Consider the following 15,963-nt stretch of genomic DNA (forward strand, 5'->3'; position numbering starts at 1 on the left):
CCAGTACCAGCCACCAACCTCACCAACTCAACCAGTACCAACACAACCTCACTAACTCAACCAGTACCAGCCACCAACCTCACCAACTCAACCAGTACCAACACAACCTCACTAACTCAACCAGTACCAACACAACCTCACTAACTCAACCAGTACCAACACAACCTCACTAACTCAACCAGTACCAACACAACCTCACTAACTCAACCAGTACCAACACAACCTCACTAACTCAACCAGTACCAACATAACCTCACTAACTCAAACAGTACCAACACAACCTCACTAACTCAACCAGTACCAGCACAACCTCACTCACTGACAACAACAAAACCCCACAAAAACTGCAGAGGAAGCTTAGCGTAAACGTCTTTCATGTGGTTCGGTCCTGGGTGTAACTCACACCACTGGCTAGCTCTGCTTTGTATCTCCTGCCACCTGGATCAATAAAAAGATGTGTGTTTATTTATTTATATTGCGTGTGTTGTTCTGCTTTTGTCGAAAAGATTGAAGACCCATTCACTGTATCACAGTGGCACGGTTTTCACTCACAGCCCGAGAATACAATGCATAGTAGGCCGAAAGAGATTTTTCTTTTCAGAGCAAAGTGCGGCCATTTGGCTCGCCATGTACGGTTTGAAGGTGAGGTTGAAGGTTTATGCTATATTCTGCTGTACAGGAGAGCCGCTTAATCAGTTTTAACGATATGACGGTGTGTCTCGGGAGGAAGCTGACCTCCTGGGCTCACTGTTTTAACCCTGCTGCTGATAATTAATGTACTAGAGAAGACCACCCTGCTACATGCCACTGAGTTCATCCGAGCACTACCGGGTTCATAATGGGCACAGAGTTTGATGTTCTGCAGGGAAATGCATCTGCAAAACGATGTTACGACTTTTTTTTTATTTTTTATATCACACAAATGAGCCCTTTATAAGATGCAGGTGAGACGGTAAGACAAGAAAAAAGACGTATGGCCCTATGTTCTGTACCTCAAAGGTCCAGTACAGTTAGAAATAACAACCTTGTCTCCTGTGTTGCCGTATGAAAGATGCTGTATGTACGTGAAACTAGAATCCTTCTAAATAGTTTATGGTCAGCGTTTGCTTTGCATGTAATATGTGTTTGCTATTTTACGATTTACCCATATTTTTGTAGTGTTTCAAAAATGATTTACTTAGCAGTTTAGCAGATGCTAAAGCAACCAATCCTATCCAGTGAATTCAGATACATGTCAATAAGGAGCTGTGGGCGTTTATTTTGGAAAGACCCCATAAATCATTTTGGGGATTGAAACCAGCATCATTTGGCTAGGAGTCAAACACCCTAAACACAACCAGACCTCAAAGTTTTCTCAAGATCCCCTCCACCATAAACTCCATTAAAATGTGAAAGGTGTTTCCTTGTAGCAGGGCATACAACGGTTTGTTTACCTGATGATTTATGGCTCATTCAAGGAGCAGCAATCAGAGTCAACAAGTCCCATCATAGCTTTCATATCAAAGTACTAAATAATATAACATAAGCCATGCATTTTGCTAGGGATTTAAAAGTTGCGGTTTGGTAGGTAGGTTAGAGTCCTTGCCTGTACTGGACACTATACTTTTTTCTCTATTCAATTAATGGACAGTTCAAAGAGAAAGTGACAAGTGACATAAGGGCGAGTGATGAAGATTGGTTTCTGTCTGTGCTAGATTCCACAGCATCCTCAACGACATTGCTTTTCAACATTTTGAATTCTTAAGAATATCCACTTTCCTGGATTCATTTAATGGAGAGTGAATTGAAACCCACTTTTGTGCCAACATTCAAAGCGCCGGTTTAGTGCCGCCCTCATATTTTCACAAATGTGAAGGAAATAGAATATGCTTTGGGTGTATGATAATAAGAAAAGTGTAATATATTTCCTTCTCTTTCTTGGTCCTTTACACACTTTAAACCATGACCATCTGAGACATGCAGATGGAAGGCCCAGGTGAGACCAGGTTAGAACAGATCAGACCAGGTGAGACCAGTTTAGACCGGGTGAGTCAAGCATATGAGGTAGGACCATGTGACACCAGGTCTGACCAAATTAACGGATAACCAGGTGAGACCAGATCGGGAAAAACTTGACCAGGTGAGTGGGTGATCAGATGAGACCAGGTCACAAGGTAACCAAGTGAACACCTGAGCAGGTAACCAGGTGAGTGGCTGAACAGGTCAGTAGGTAACCTGGTTACCCGGTCTGACCGGGGGAGCCAGGTTCGACCAGGTGACCAGATCAGACCAGATGACCAGATCAGACCAGCTGATCGTGTTAGCCCAGGCTTACAGCAGCGTATCAGAGATAATAGTGACCCAATAGTGACCAGGCAGCCATTAGCCACATCTTAGCATCAAATTGTATCATCATTAATGCCTCTTCAATGATGCAACTGCAGTCTTACCTTGTTAGCATAAATATGTCAAAGGGCCACTGAGGAATGCAGTAGTACCTTGTTTTCATGTGTGAGAAAACCCCTAAATGAGTTGGCAGAGAACACTAAAAAAGAACAAGTTGTAATTCCCATCATATCTCTGGCAAGCTCAGAAAAGCACAAAGGATCCGACAGGATGTGATAAAGCCCCCGTTTACTCCGGGCTCATCTTCCATTTTGGATCCTGACCATGTCTGTGTTTCAGGATTACCTGCCCGGAATACAATTATGTGTTGCATCAAAATGGCTCTCGGTCAGCAAGTGGGTAAATTGTGTTTGTTTGACCATTGACTTCATTGGTCCTATATTCCTACCGTATATTCCTTGGTGCTCTGTGGAAACAAGTTGATTTTCCACAACATTTGAATGAAGCAGTAGGCTACTCTCTTATATAAAGAAATAGCTGATTGTGATGGTTACCATTTAAGCATTTGTATTTGTCTGTGGGATACTTAATTATCCCACAGACAAATAAACTTAAGTAAACGTAAGAAAAAACGGTTCACAAACACTCGTCCCTGCATCTTGTTTACCATCTAATCTGTATTTGACATCATCTCCCCCCCTTCCCCACCCCATCCCCGCCATATAAGGTTTGGCTTATGTGTACTTCCTGTTTCTAAGGAAACATGTCTACTTACCATAAGGAAGAGAACCAAAGACAAACTGCTGTATCTGTTTGCTTAATGTTTTGTTGTCTCAGGGAGGCCTGGCTAACCAGATGTCAGTGCAGCATTTGTACTTTAGTATTCTAAACATGTTGCTGTCATTCAATGAAATATGTAAAAGGTTGTAACCGGGGATGCAGAGTGCAAGACAGCGAGTGGTACAACGGTCCCTGTAAACCATGCCATTTAAGGAAGTATGCAATGCATGAGGACTGGCAAGCAATAAAAACAAATATTCATTCTGACCCCTCACATCCAAACTTCAACCCTCTGGCAGGTATGTTGTTTTGGAACATGTGTTATCCATTAGGTTCTGGTGTGCAATAATGAAAAATAGAAATAAAATAAATAAATATTCACTTTGATCACTTTGTTATTGATTATCTTGTAACCATATATTGTACATATGTTTTTACCAGCACATTTTGTATAAATTGTATTTAATACCAGGAAGGACCATGTTGTACTGCGCATCTGATAATAAAACACTGATTTTGACCCACAACTATCCCTTGTGTCTAATATCATTGTGAGCTGTACCCCACAAAGGCTTCATAGTTAATAGTAAGTGAAGATGTCTCATTAAAACAGTGGTTCAACCCTGTGAGATTACTTTCAGTTTGTTGATTAGATTATTATTTTTAGGCAATACCTGGCAACAAGTGTTTGTTGTTTACCTCGCTGGATTGAATCTCTGGCCGATAAAGTCTGCTTGGGAAATGGCTTTGATGCAGCAGGTTTAAAGGCTCCCCTTATTAGAAAGGAATTAAGCTCTGATTACGCTCTGATTTGGTCACTTTAGTTGATTAAAGATAGGATAGGATTTATGAAGATTGGCTTAATGTGTGTCCTCAAATGAAAAATGTCTCAGAGGTGAATCCAAGTATAACTTTTTTTTCCACAATTCTGTGCATCCTCGTTGACTGCCTGGTGTGTAAAGAATATTCTTATTCTCCCGTTCAGTCAGTAGAGGAAGACAGAATGATCCTTTCCCAGGCTTGCCCCTGACCACTTCAACTGTTGAAATCAACTGTTCTTCCGACAGTCTGTGGAGTTCTGAGCCATCCCCGCCCCCCTCGTCAGTCATTTTGACTCACCGCTTGTCACCTGCAACAACGTGAATGATAAACAGAACAATCTGTCTGTACACTAAATGATTCCTCCTTGGCACGGCGAGACAGAAACCTTCTCCTCCACTTCGATTATGCACTTAACTTTCTGGCTGTAGGAAATTAAAGTGCTGAGCTAGAGAGATCCGAGGCAAGCGAGAGATAGCCAGCGGCGGCCTCAGGGGGAGGGCTGCTATCTGTAAATCTATCATTTCACTCATGGCCTTCAAAGGCAATGCAGGGAAAATGAGGAAGTTGCCAAGGGTCTTCCAGGCTATTGGCGAATGGGTGGCCGCTGACATTTCAGTACAACAGTGACGACTGGACTGCCCGTTGAAGGATAAGGCTCTGGGCAACAATACTTTCCCTCTTAAGGCGTTAGGGATAAGTCGGTGTTGAAGGTGATCTAAAATTCTGGACATATCTTTTACCTCTGTTGACACAGTGAGCCCTATTCCTCTACACACAGGCTTTTTGTCCCACAGGACGTTGTTGTGTATCGAAGTACATAATTTGGCTTTGTTTATTTTTCCTACAGAATCACAATCAATCAATCATCTAAACCAAAATCAATCCCGCTTGACTCTTATGCGAGAAAAACATTGTGTTAATTTAGGTCTCCAGCGAACCCCAACAACAACAACCAGGGGTGGTGGTGGTGATGGAGGGAGATGGGGGGGTGATGGAGGGAGATGGGGGGGTGATGGAGGGAGATGGGGGGGTGATGGAGGGAGATGGGGGGGTGATGGAGGGAGATGGGGGGGTGATGGAGGGAGTTGAGGGGGGCGGGGTGCGAGGGGGTGATCTATTTGGCACACGACACAAACAGTTGTCACCTGGTCCTGTGATAATGCTGTGGTTAATGTGGCTAGCGAGCAATCTGCTCGGAACAAGAGCCTAAGCCTTCAGCAGTATCTTAAGATAGGGCCGTGCGGCCTGCCTGGGCCGATAAGGTGCAATCTGATTGGGAGAGATCAAGCGTGTGGAGGGAATTTAACTTGTGTCAGAGAAAAAAAGAAATCTCTGTCACAGCTCACAGAATAATAAATCCTCACCTTTAACAGTCAAAGCCAAACGCAACGGTTATGTTCACATAGCCGCAAAGCAGGCCAGACAGGGCCAACTCTGAATCACTAATGTATTTTTATTTTGTTCTGTCTTTTTTCTCCTCCCCTGCGTGAGTTTGAAGAATACTCCCTTGAGGTGTCAGGGGGGGTTATCTGGTTTCCCCCTCCCGGTGCACACCTGCCTTATAAAGTTGTTTGCAAAGGGTGATATTCATCTTATTCAACTTTTTTCTGCCAGAGAAGCAACATTTCTCTGAATAAGTAGATAGCCAAAAATACATTAAAAAAACAGGATCTGCGGTGGGTGATAAGAGTACAGGATGATAACATTGATTAAAGTGACTCTTCCGTCAGGGGGGCAGAAATTTGCTGATCCAGCCTCATTCCCCAGGAACAATACAATTGAAGAGACCTAAACGTGCCGCTTTTAAACATCCATTATATGTGTTGTTCAAACAGTTTTACTGTGAGGCTTCCTCAGAGGAAATGAAACAGAACGATGGGTGATAGCGCTGTGTTTTCCCAGCCGACTTTCTCCCCACGCAGCGCTCTTAACATTCATCTTTGTTAAGTTAGCAAACCAAAGCTGCATTGGTAGAGTGTGACAAATTTAGGCTAATATGATCAATGGCAGCAAGGTGCCACTGCTGTAGCGTTTATTGATCAGGTGGCTTTGAATAGGATAATCTAACTTCATGGGAAAGGGGAGTGTGCTGCAAAATAAGTATTGGAGAGAGAAAAACGAGAGATAGCTAAATAATTTCCTTGACTGTAAACACATTAAAATGTGTCATTGTAATATACAAAGTGTAAACAAGGACTTTAAATTTTATCATGGAGGAGACCTCACAAAAGTAAAGTGTGTACCGCACTTTTAACAGAGTACAAGGGAGCGTATCTATGTTCCCACCGTGCTAAATTCCTGAGGCTCTATTTTCAGATGGTTCTTTGGTTGCCCAGTTCAATATTAAAATAATATTCTTAATAATAATAAAGTCTTAATATTTTATAAATGTTATCAAGTTATTGAATTTAATTTTTGAACATCAAGAACAAGATCTCTAAAAATGCCATGGTTCTAAAGTTACAATATTAATAAATTGGTATTTGGACATTTCAGCAATGAGCTAAAAAAAACTAACTATCTCACTGCAAAAAATAAATATTTTTCAAAATAAGCTGATGAATGAATTCAAGCTGAGATGAATTCAAAATTTTCTTTACTGAAGGCCAAAAACAAACTGAATAAAATTACATAAACAGTCATGATGAGTTAGAAGACGGATGTGAATTGTGAGTTGTTGTATGTGAATTGTGAGAGTTGATGTATACTCGTTTTCACCCAAGGAATCATTAAGCTGTGATTTTTGGTGATTCCATGACTCCAACCATTGGATAAGACCCAATGTAGGCCTATTAAATTGAGAGCCACACTTCAGTGCTGAGGAACAGAAAACCCCTGGGATCGTAGGACCCTGGGATCATAGGACCCTGGGATCGTAGGACCCTGGGATCGCAGGACCCTAGGATCGTAGGACCCTGGGATCGTAGGACCCTGGGATCGTAGGACCCTGGGATCGCAGGACCCTGGGATCGCAGGACCCTAGGATATTTTTTCTTTTATTTTTACAAAACTCACACGACAGGTAATTTAAAAGTTAAGACAAGCACAGCTCACAAATACAAAGTGTTCCACCACAGAACTCCTTCAACACTTCGCAATTGTTAATTGTTTACAACCATATAAGGGGTAATTGAGTGGATACAGCATATAGTGAATAACTGTCATCAATTGCCCTGCACACTGAAGCTAAATATAACACGAACACAAATACACACGCCAAGTTTAATGCATGTCTGCGCATTGGTGTGTAGGTATACGTACGTGTATCTTTCTTGACACGCATAAGCCATGTTTTACGTCTGTCTATGTATGTGTGAGACAGATAGAGGCTGAGAGAGAGAGCAGAGAAAGGTGACGTGGGCAGATTCGGGTTGGCAACATTATCAGTTCCCCCACCCGAGCGGGGGATTAGCGGGGCGATAACGCGGGACCCCACGTCAGGCTGCCGTTGTCTCCCGGAAAAGTTTGCTAATCAGCCTAATACGCTTATGTTGGAGGAAAGGCGGGGGAGCCCAAGTGAGAAAAGTCGGGTCAGATAATGAGACGTACATCTGTAAAACAGAGAGAATGATTTCCTTGAATCCGTGCAGCGGTAGAAGGAGCTTATTATCTTTATCGGCTGTCGGAGAAACGGCAGCGCGAGCGATATTATGCATGTTCTCCGGGGGGCTCTCGCTTGGAAATTAACCAAATCCTACTTTTTATTTTGCTTTTCCAGTTCCCCATTTAGTATGCCCTGTTCTTCACATTCAGCGATTCTGTTATTGTACAAGGTCAACGTTTTAATTTATCTCCTATATTCATGGATATTGTATTGTGTTTCCTCAGAAAGTCGTTCCTCTTTTTGTAAAGGCCATATTCTGGGCATCTCTGCAGATGTTATATAATTTATCGATATTAAACATAGATGGCTCTCGCTTCCCGGGAACAGAGGTACTGAAGCCAACGTAATGAGGTTGATGCCAAGGCAGGGACCGAGGCTTAAGAGTAACCAAACATTCAGATGACAACAGTACAAATACAGGCAATACAATGCTGGTGTTGTTGGATGGTTAACATGAGTGTCACAGTTTGTGGCATCGGCTGGCACTAATATTAACCAATTAGAACCATGACCATCAACAATCACTGGAATATGAGTGTAGGGGCATGGAATAAATTAATCCTCCTTAAAAGGAAAACACAAAAAATGCAAAACATCTAAAAATGACAGCAACCAATGTATCCTATTTATGATTGTGTCTTTATGTACAGGCAGTCCATATGTGCAAAACTATGTCAGTTAATCTTATATAAGTATATATATGGAGCTATATATATGTGTATAGTCTGTTTATGCGATATGAGCATGTGTCCATGTGAGTGTGTGCATTCGAATATGCGCGTGTGCTTGTGTGCGCTTGTGTGTGTGTGTGTGTAACGTTTATCTTTGGCAATATTAACTACATGATTGGCTGTGACGGCTGATTAAATGTAGGTTAATTCTGTCGCCGTGCCGTGAAGGCGAAGGTCAGGCCACGGTGCCGTGGCTCTGACCTATTTGTGTTTATGTTAAAGCAATTTAATATCTGATTTGCTATCCTCTTGGGGACTTAGTAACATATTGAGTTATAATGCGGTACACTTCCCCACAAGTGCGACATGAAAAAAATGACACAATACAAACCATTAGTAACATAGCTTCAAAAATGGTCCAATGGGGATTTCAGAGATGGTGAAACAAAAACCAAACAATTCATCTGAATAGAACAGAGGAAGCAGGACTTTCATATTCCAAGTTAACACAAATTAAGGGCCCTATCTTGCACCCAGCATAAATTACTTTCTACACCGATTCATGTATCGTTGCTAGTTTGCACCAGGCGCAAAGCTGATTTTCCCCTGCAGCAAACAGGCGCCACTACACTTGCGCCTGGAGAGGTGTGTTGGTGGAAAGCAGAGGCGTGTTCTGGTGCAAATGATACTTGATGCTATTTTAGTGATCTAACAATTGCGCCACTGACAGAAAAATACCTGGTCTAAATGCACTAGCGGATAGCGCAGTTGGTGTTGCTATTTTGGAAACAATTTATTCCATATGGGTTGCATGAATGAACACTGTAGAGTAGGCTATGCCATGCATTCAAATAATAATAACAATAATAAACTCGAGCAAAGTATATCCCAGCCTTCCAAAACAAAATCTTGTTTTAGGGTAAATGGTTGGTTAAATTATTTGGGAAAGAACAGCTGATACAGCGGTAAATTGTACTTTTAAATCAATGCATCTGCACCGTAGCAAACACATATTTTCTTGACACAGACATCGTGTACAAGCCCATAACTTTTAGGATTGATTAGCATTTGATCGTGAGAAAACATAGTTTTACTGCGATTGTTTAAAAGAATGAATGAATGGCGTGCGTGTGTGTGCGCACCCATCTGTTTAAACACACGCAAACTAAACATGTAACACATAATACAGTCGTATATTAACGGGGGGACACATTACTAAAAAAGTCTTAATATTTTATAAATGTTATCAAGTTATTGAATTTAATTTCAATTTCAATAAGTCGATAATGATAATGTATACGATACTGGTATCAAACGATGTTTGTTAATGTATTGCCGCATATCATTAAATAGACCCACAGTTGCAGCCACAGGACCGCGTCCACATATCATATATGTGTTAAGTTGTCTTTGCTGCAATTTACATGACGACTCAGTGTTTCTGAAGTTGTTGAAGAAAACGCTATTCCATGTGTGAATTAGGCCTATTATTTGGCCATAAACTGAGCCATTTGAAGTTTTAAATCCATGTGGTCATGTATCTGCATGTGTGCTCTGCTCTGTGTAAATGTTTACATTTTATTTTTCTCTTTATCAGTTGTTGTATATTTGATGTTTTTGCATTGTATATTGTGTATATATTGTTGTTTTTGCTGACTCGACATCATTGCAAATGAGGGTCACCCCTCAATTGATCTTTTGAGTATAAATAAAGGTTAAATGAAAAATGAAAATGAAATTTGTCTCAGCGGAAACTGCAAACGCGCTTTCAAAATATCAACTTGTCAAGGTCAAATGTGCTGGCTCTTAAAGGGGATGGGAGATGGACCTCTCATTGGTTTATTGCACATTACGCCCAAAACACACCTACGGGTTTCAGACCAACTAATTTTAGATTTGCGTCGGGCACAAGAGTCATTTATCTGCCGTTAAAATAGCAACAGTGCCATAGAACCGCCCACAAAGCTACTTGCGCTTGGCGTTTCAAACTTGCATTTCAGACTGTCAAAATAGGGCCCTAAGTCCTTCTTCCCTATTCTCTGGAACCGGCCCTTAAAACAATCAAGCGCCTGGATCGTCTTCGGTTAGGCTAGTGGGTTTGTGTGTCTACGAGTGTGTGTGCGAATGTGTTACATAAGGAGCTGTCAGACCAGGTCTAGCTACACAGGCCCATGCTTCCCAGCCATGAATACTACAGCGCCATCGTAAGCGTCACCCTCATGAGCCTTTTTTTAGCCAACACATATACTACACATATAACGTGTCTGTAAAGTAACATAGCCGACATTTCCCATTGGATTTACAAAGTACATTTAGATTGTATAGTTCAACAGTTCCACATATAATACATCCACATAAAGTTCCATATTGTGTTTTCAATATATAAAACAAGTGTATAGTTCAACATAAAACAGGGGTGTAGTTGCAAATAACCTGTGTATGGTTCAACATATTCTTCATCTTTCATGTTCCAGTACAATATATCCACATCATGCATTCAGTTGTTCACTGCTGGAGAACAGAGGCCTATCTGTTGGCTCATCCTTTTCATTCAGGATGTTGTAGCCACCCGTGGAGGCAGCAGGTGAACACTGAATCTGATCTATTTATTTGACAGAGGAGATCCGGATAGAGTTTAGATGGGTTTCTGTCTTAGCCATATAGAGGTCGTAGGGTCGTATCAGGGTGTGGTGCAGTGAGCCAGCTATGAGCCTGGCCACGGTCCGACACAGTGTGCACAAACCATGCCTGTGGGTTGGGACCCCACTTGGGGTTGTGGGACATCCATCATCTACATATTTGATGGTGCATTTTTTTATTAAAACAACAAACCAAATCATGTAATGGGTGACATAGTAGTGCTATGGATTGCTCCTAGCTGGTCCATATGTCGACTTAAATCCAAGTCCACGTCCAAACGTTTTAAAAAAGATAAGATGTAAATATGAATGCAAACTATCTTCTAATTTAGTTGGATGCTATTGCATGCCTTTTTTAAAGGTGACATATTATACCACCAGGTGTGAGCGTGATTAGCCATTACAAGCCGTCTTGAAAATGTGCCTCTTCTGACCTCACAAGTGGTTTAATATGTCACCTTTAAACTTTCTGGATACTGGATGATGTGGGATGTTTATGCAAGATATTGGGGATGCAGGTCCTGGTCATTTGTGGAAAAACCAATGATGAATGAATCTGGGTGAGATGAGGGTCAACAAATACAAGAAACGCCTCTAATGCTGATCCTTATTTCCATTAGAGTAATTCTGCTTCCAGTGGCAGATACAGTTCAAACCGAATAGCGTCTTTCCACCCAGCCTTTCTCCAACCAAAAAAAAAACTGATACCCAAAATTTCTCCTTCCCCACCATCTTGTCAGAAGATGGAGAAGATAATTAAACATAATCAAACGATTTGTAATCGTAAGGCAATAGTAAGAAATATTCAGTTGGTTGACGGTTGGGATAGGAGGATGGGAGCGCTTCTTTTATGCCTCAGGCTTCCCCAGAGGGTTTGACGCGCTCTGGGTTTAAGCCTTTCAACTCCGGCTAACCCCCCCCACCCCCCCCCCCCCACCCCCCACGATACTCAAACAAAAGTTACACCGAAGGCTACGGAGTAAACCAGATGAAGGCTGTGTTTTACATGAGAGCTGGAGCTGAGCGCTCACTGTTAACAGTTATATAAGAGAGGGCTGAGTTAGCTAACGCTCCTTTAAGGTGCTCAGAGCTCCACATCCATGTCTAACATCCCGCCGGAATGTTAGCCCGCTACGCTAGGTGACTCCTCCTGCTGTAAACACGTGTAATCTAGCATAGCTAAACTCGAAAACATGATGAAAGTGTATTTGGCTGAAGGAGTACACATAATACCACTCTTAAAGGCATGTTTGAAATACGTTATTTGAGTTTTGCTTATGTCTATATTTATATTGCACAAGTGTTCCGATTTTAACATGCACTTAATAAATATGCTAAAGTACAATGGATTCCAGATGCAAATCATATGGTTGAGGAAATCTCTAAAAATAACACACTTGACGTATTACTCCTAAGCCAATACACAAAATCAAAACACTACACTACATCAATTTAAGCCTAAGTACACTTACAATATTTTTGTTATATTTAGGATTCAAATGAACTGCCATTTGAATATGTTAAGATAATGTAGTGTGCATCCTTATGGTTTAACAGGCTCAGTCAAATTCAGTTACTGCTACAGATTACAGTTATCATTGTTGCCTATTAGATTATTATAATCCTGCTGCATGTAATTCAAAATCCTACGCTGGCACACAGCCTGCTCGTGACTGACTTTCCTTCCATCTAATCTGTACTTACTTTCTCTTTCTGCCCTGCATCGCATCTGTTCCTACTTTCACTTCCGCTTTCCTGAGAAAATACTAAAGAAAATAAATATTTCTACCCTAGGACCGTAAAAAATTGGCTTAAAAAATCAAAGGTTTTCCCCATTCTCTGATAACAGGAACGTTTGTGTTGTTTTGGCCGATAGCTTAGCACGATGGCAGCGGCCAACCCTCCTCCCCCACACACACACAGATGAGCCCAAGGAATTTTATGCTCTAATTCCTTCCTTTAAATTAAGCAGAAGGCATGAAATATTAATAGGGCGGCAATATTTCCAGAGGTCCCGTGATTTGTGACATCAAAACTTAACGAACCTTTCATTATGTCATGTTCTCTTAACAATGTTTCATGCTATCACAGTTTAAATGTTAAATGCCAACACAGTTGAGCCTGATGCCTAGTGTTTATACATAATGTACTATTTCAACATATGTTTTTTATAATCTATCATTTGATTACATACAGAATGGATATTGCAATTGTCATGAAATGAATGTAATATACTATGTAGTTAACCAAAGGAAAAAATGAACAAAAGTTCACAAATACATAAGTACACACCGCTGAAGTAATACCATTGAAGAAACAAGGCTTTTGCATGGCTATGAAAAATAATTAGCTCTCACATTTCATTTAAAGTTTGAATGTGATTAGAAAATAAATTACAAAATATCCACATCAATTTTGAATGCCAGGGGCAAAATGTAAACAAATACCAATAGCTGAAACCAAAACTGAGTGTTACATCATTACCTCTGGTGAAACATGGACAGATCTGTTGAAGATGCCTGAGCAATTTAACTCACGTCTGCCTAATTCTCATGATGAAACATCTTGTAGTATTGTGTTGTATTGTTGTATGTATTAATCTGTGTGTGTGTGTGTGTGTGTGTGTGTGTGTGTATTGTGCTGCTTATGATTGTATATTGTACATACATGTACTTGAATCACAAAGACAGACAGAGTACATCATTATAACACATTACCCCATAACAAACATAATCGAGTGGCTCATTGGCCAGACAGCCCTCTCTCCTTGAGCACACAATGTGTTTCTCCTCACTGCAGCGAACACTAACCGTCCTGTAGGCCTCAACGTACGTAATACTTAATTATCCCTAATTATCCCTAACACAACATCCCATGTGGTGCTTTGCCATTGTTGTTACTGTCTGATATCATCATATCATAATTTACGATAAGATGTACCTTGATTTCAGCTCTGGACATCCGACACCTTTATCGTACATAACAAGCACGTTGTGGGGGGGGGGGGTGTTTGTGTGTTGTCAAGTAAGGTTGAATCATTGATGTCATTTAAGACAAAGTAAAGTAAGGAATAGGCATGAGTGTGGAAGGAAGATTTGAAGAGAATGATTCATCATTTGCCGATAAAGGCATCAGGAGGTTTTTTGCAACTTGTAGCACTTACTATAATCAAATAACATAATCAACTAACAGCACTTATATAACATGACTAACATGTTATTATAATAGACTGACACTTAGTAATCATTTAGGATGACTTGTACTTGTTGTACTTTCCAAGATTGAACCTGTACTTTCTGTACTTTCCAAGATAGAAGCTGTACTTTCTGTACTTTCCAAAGGATAACCAAAGCTGATGTGTTGGTTTGAAAGTGATTACCAAAGCATAAATGGTTTGTGGTAGTATAAAAATGTGTTGTAGTCAAGAATAGAATGAAACATATGCATCAGCATTAGGGATGTAATGATATGCGTATTCGGTACGGGTCTGACTGTGTGTTCACACCGCACTTCGCCCCGCGACACGTTTCAATGTTAAGTGAACGTGGAGACGCGAATCGGGCAAATTTTTTTTTCGCCGATACGCGCGACAAGATTTGATTGACAGCGCGAAATTTTCGCGCCGCGAATAATTCGCCCCGCGAATAAAGTTAAAATATTTCAACTTCTTCGCGGCATTCGCGTTGAAACAGCCAATCAGCGTTCACTCCCTGTGGGTAACGTGGGTGAAGTAACGTAAAACAGCCAATCAGCGTTCACTCCCTGGGTGACGTCACGTAACAGCCAATCAGTTCACTCCCTGGGTGAAGTAACGTAAAACAGCCAATCACCGTTCAACCGTTCAGTGAACCGCAGCTTGGAGGAGAAAGTGATTGTTGCCGTTTGCGACTCCCGCTCTATATCTACATATAATATATAAATATCTATATCATATAATATATACGATATATATAATATCACGGCACAAAGCGGTGTGCGCCTCCGGATTATATTATTAACCCATAAACGACGGGCTCTCCCTCTTCCACAACAGGTACAGACACACATCTCGGCCATGGTTGATGAGAATGAATTGGCATGAATGACCGTTGCCAGGCAAAAAAAAAATTCGCCCCGCGAATGCACACAAAAATGCACAGCGACAGATTATGATTTGTCGCGCGGCAACATTCGCCTATTCGCGCGAATAGGCGAAATGGGACAAAGTGCGGTGTGAACACACCATAACAGTTCGATGCACGTTTCATTTCGGTACATACTGAAAAAATAATAATAATAATAATAATAATTTGAGTGAAGACTGCCAGCTGTGGGCCTGAATGAGACTTTTTAACCCCGAGGAAAGATTGAGGTTCTCTCTCTTTCGCTCGCCCTTTGCATCCACCAACGGATGCAAAGGGCACAACGGAGAGAGGTAGAATTCGATACCAAATTATTCAACGATTTTTATAGAGTTTAGATATATTTCCCAAAATGTGTAATAGATGTCTTTTTTACTCCACTTTCCACTTAATGCAATGTTCCAAATATAAGTCCTGCAAATAAAATTATAATCAACCCATTTTTTCCATCACTTAGTGAGTTCCTTCAATAGAAGTTAGAATTGCGCTTTAGGGAGAGGTCAACAGAGAATAGTATAGGCATCGTGGTTCTGAGAGGTTACTTAGTAAAGAAGAAGAAAACAGATCCCGAGAGTGAGTTCTTCCAAACTCTCAGCAAACTTCCAAGAGCAAGGATCCCAGGGGGGAGCTATCACATAGACGCGATCGGTAGCCACGGCCCCCGACCAGGCTTGCGCTCTGGGGTGGGGCACCGGTGCAAGGTAGGTAGGAGTCTAGTACATACAATAGTTAGGGGCTGGACGAGTCCCCCCAACCAACCTGCTCACATCCATTATTGGACAGCAGGTCTCACTAGAAACCACCTCCCTTGAGGCGGTATAGTTGACAGATCTAACAGTGTGTGTGTGTGTGTACGTGTGTGTGTTGGGTCCAGGAGTGAGATGCAGATAGGCCTGGTTCCTGTCCCACTGATTTATGCAACCCCCCCCCTCCACCCCCCCGCCCCCGTCTGTGTACTTGGGAGGTACACAGACGGTTGTTTACACCATCAGCCCTGCCTG

This window comes from Micromesistius poutassou, assembly GCF_964030765.1.
Source record: "Micromesistius poutassou genome assembly, chromosome: 4".
In the NCBI taxonomy this organism is placed as follows: Eukaryota; Metazoa; Chordata; class Actinopteri; order Gadiformes; family Gadidae; genus Micromesistius; species Micromesistius poutassou.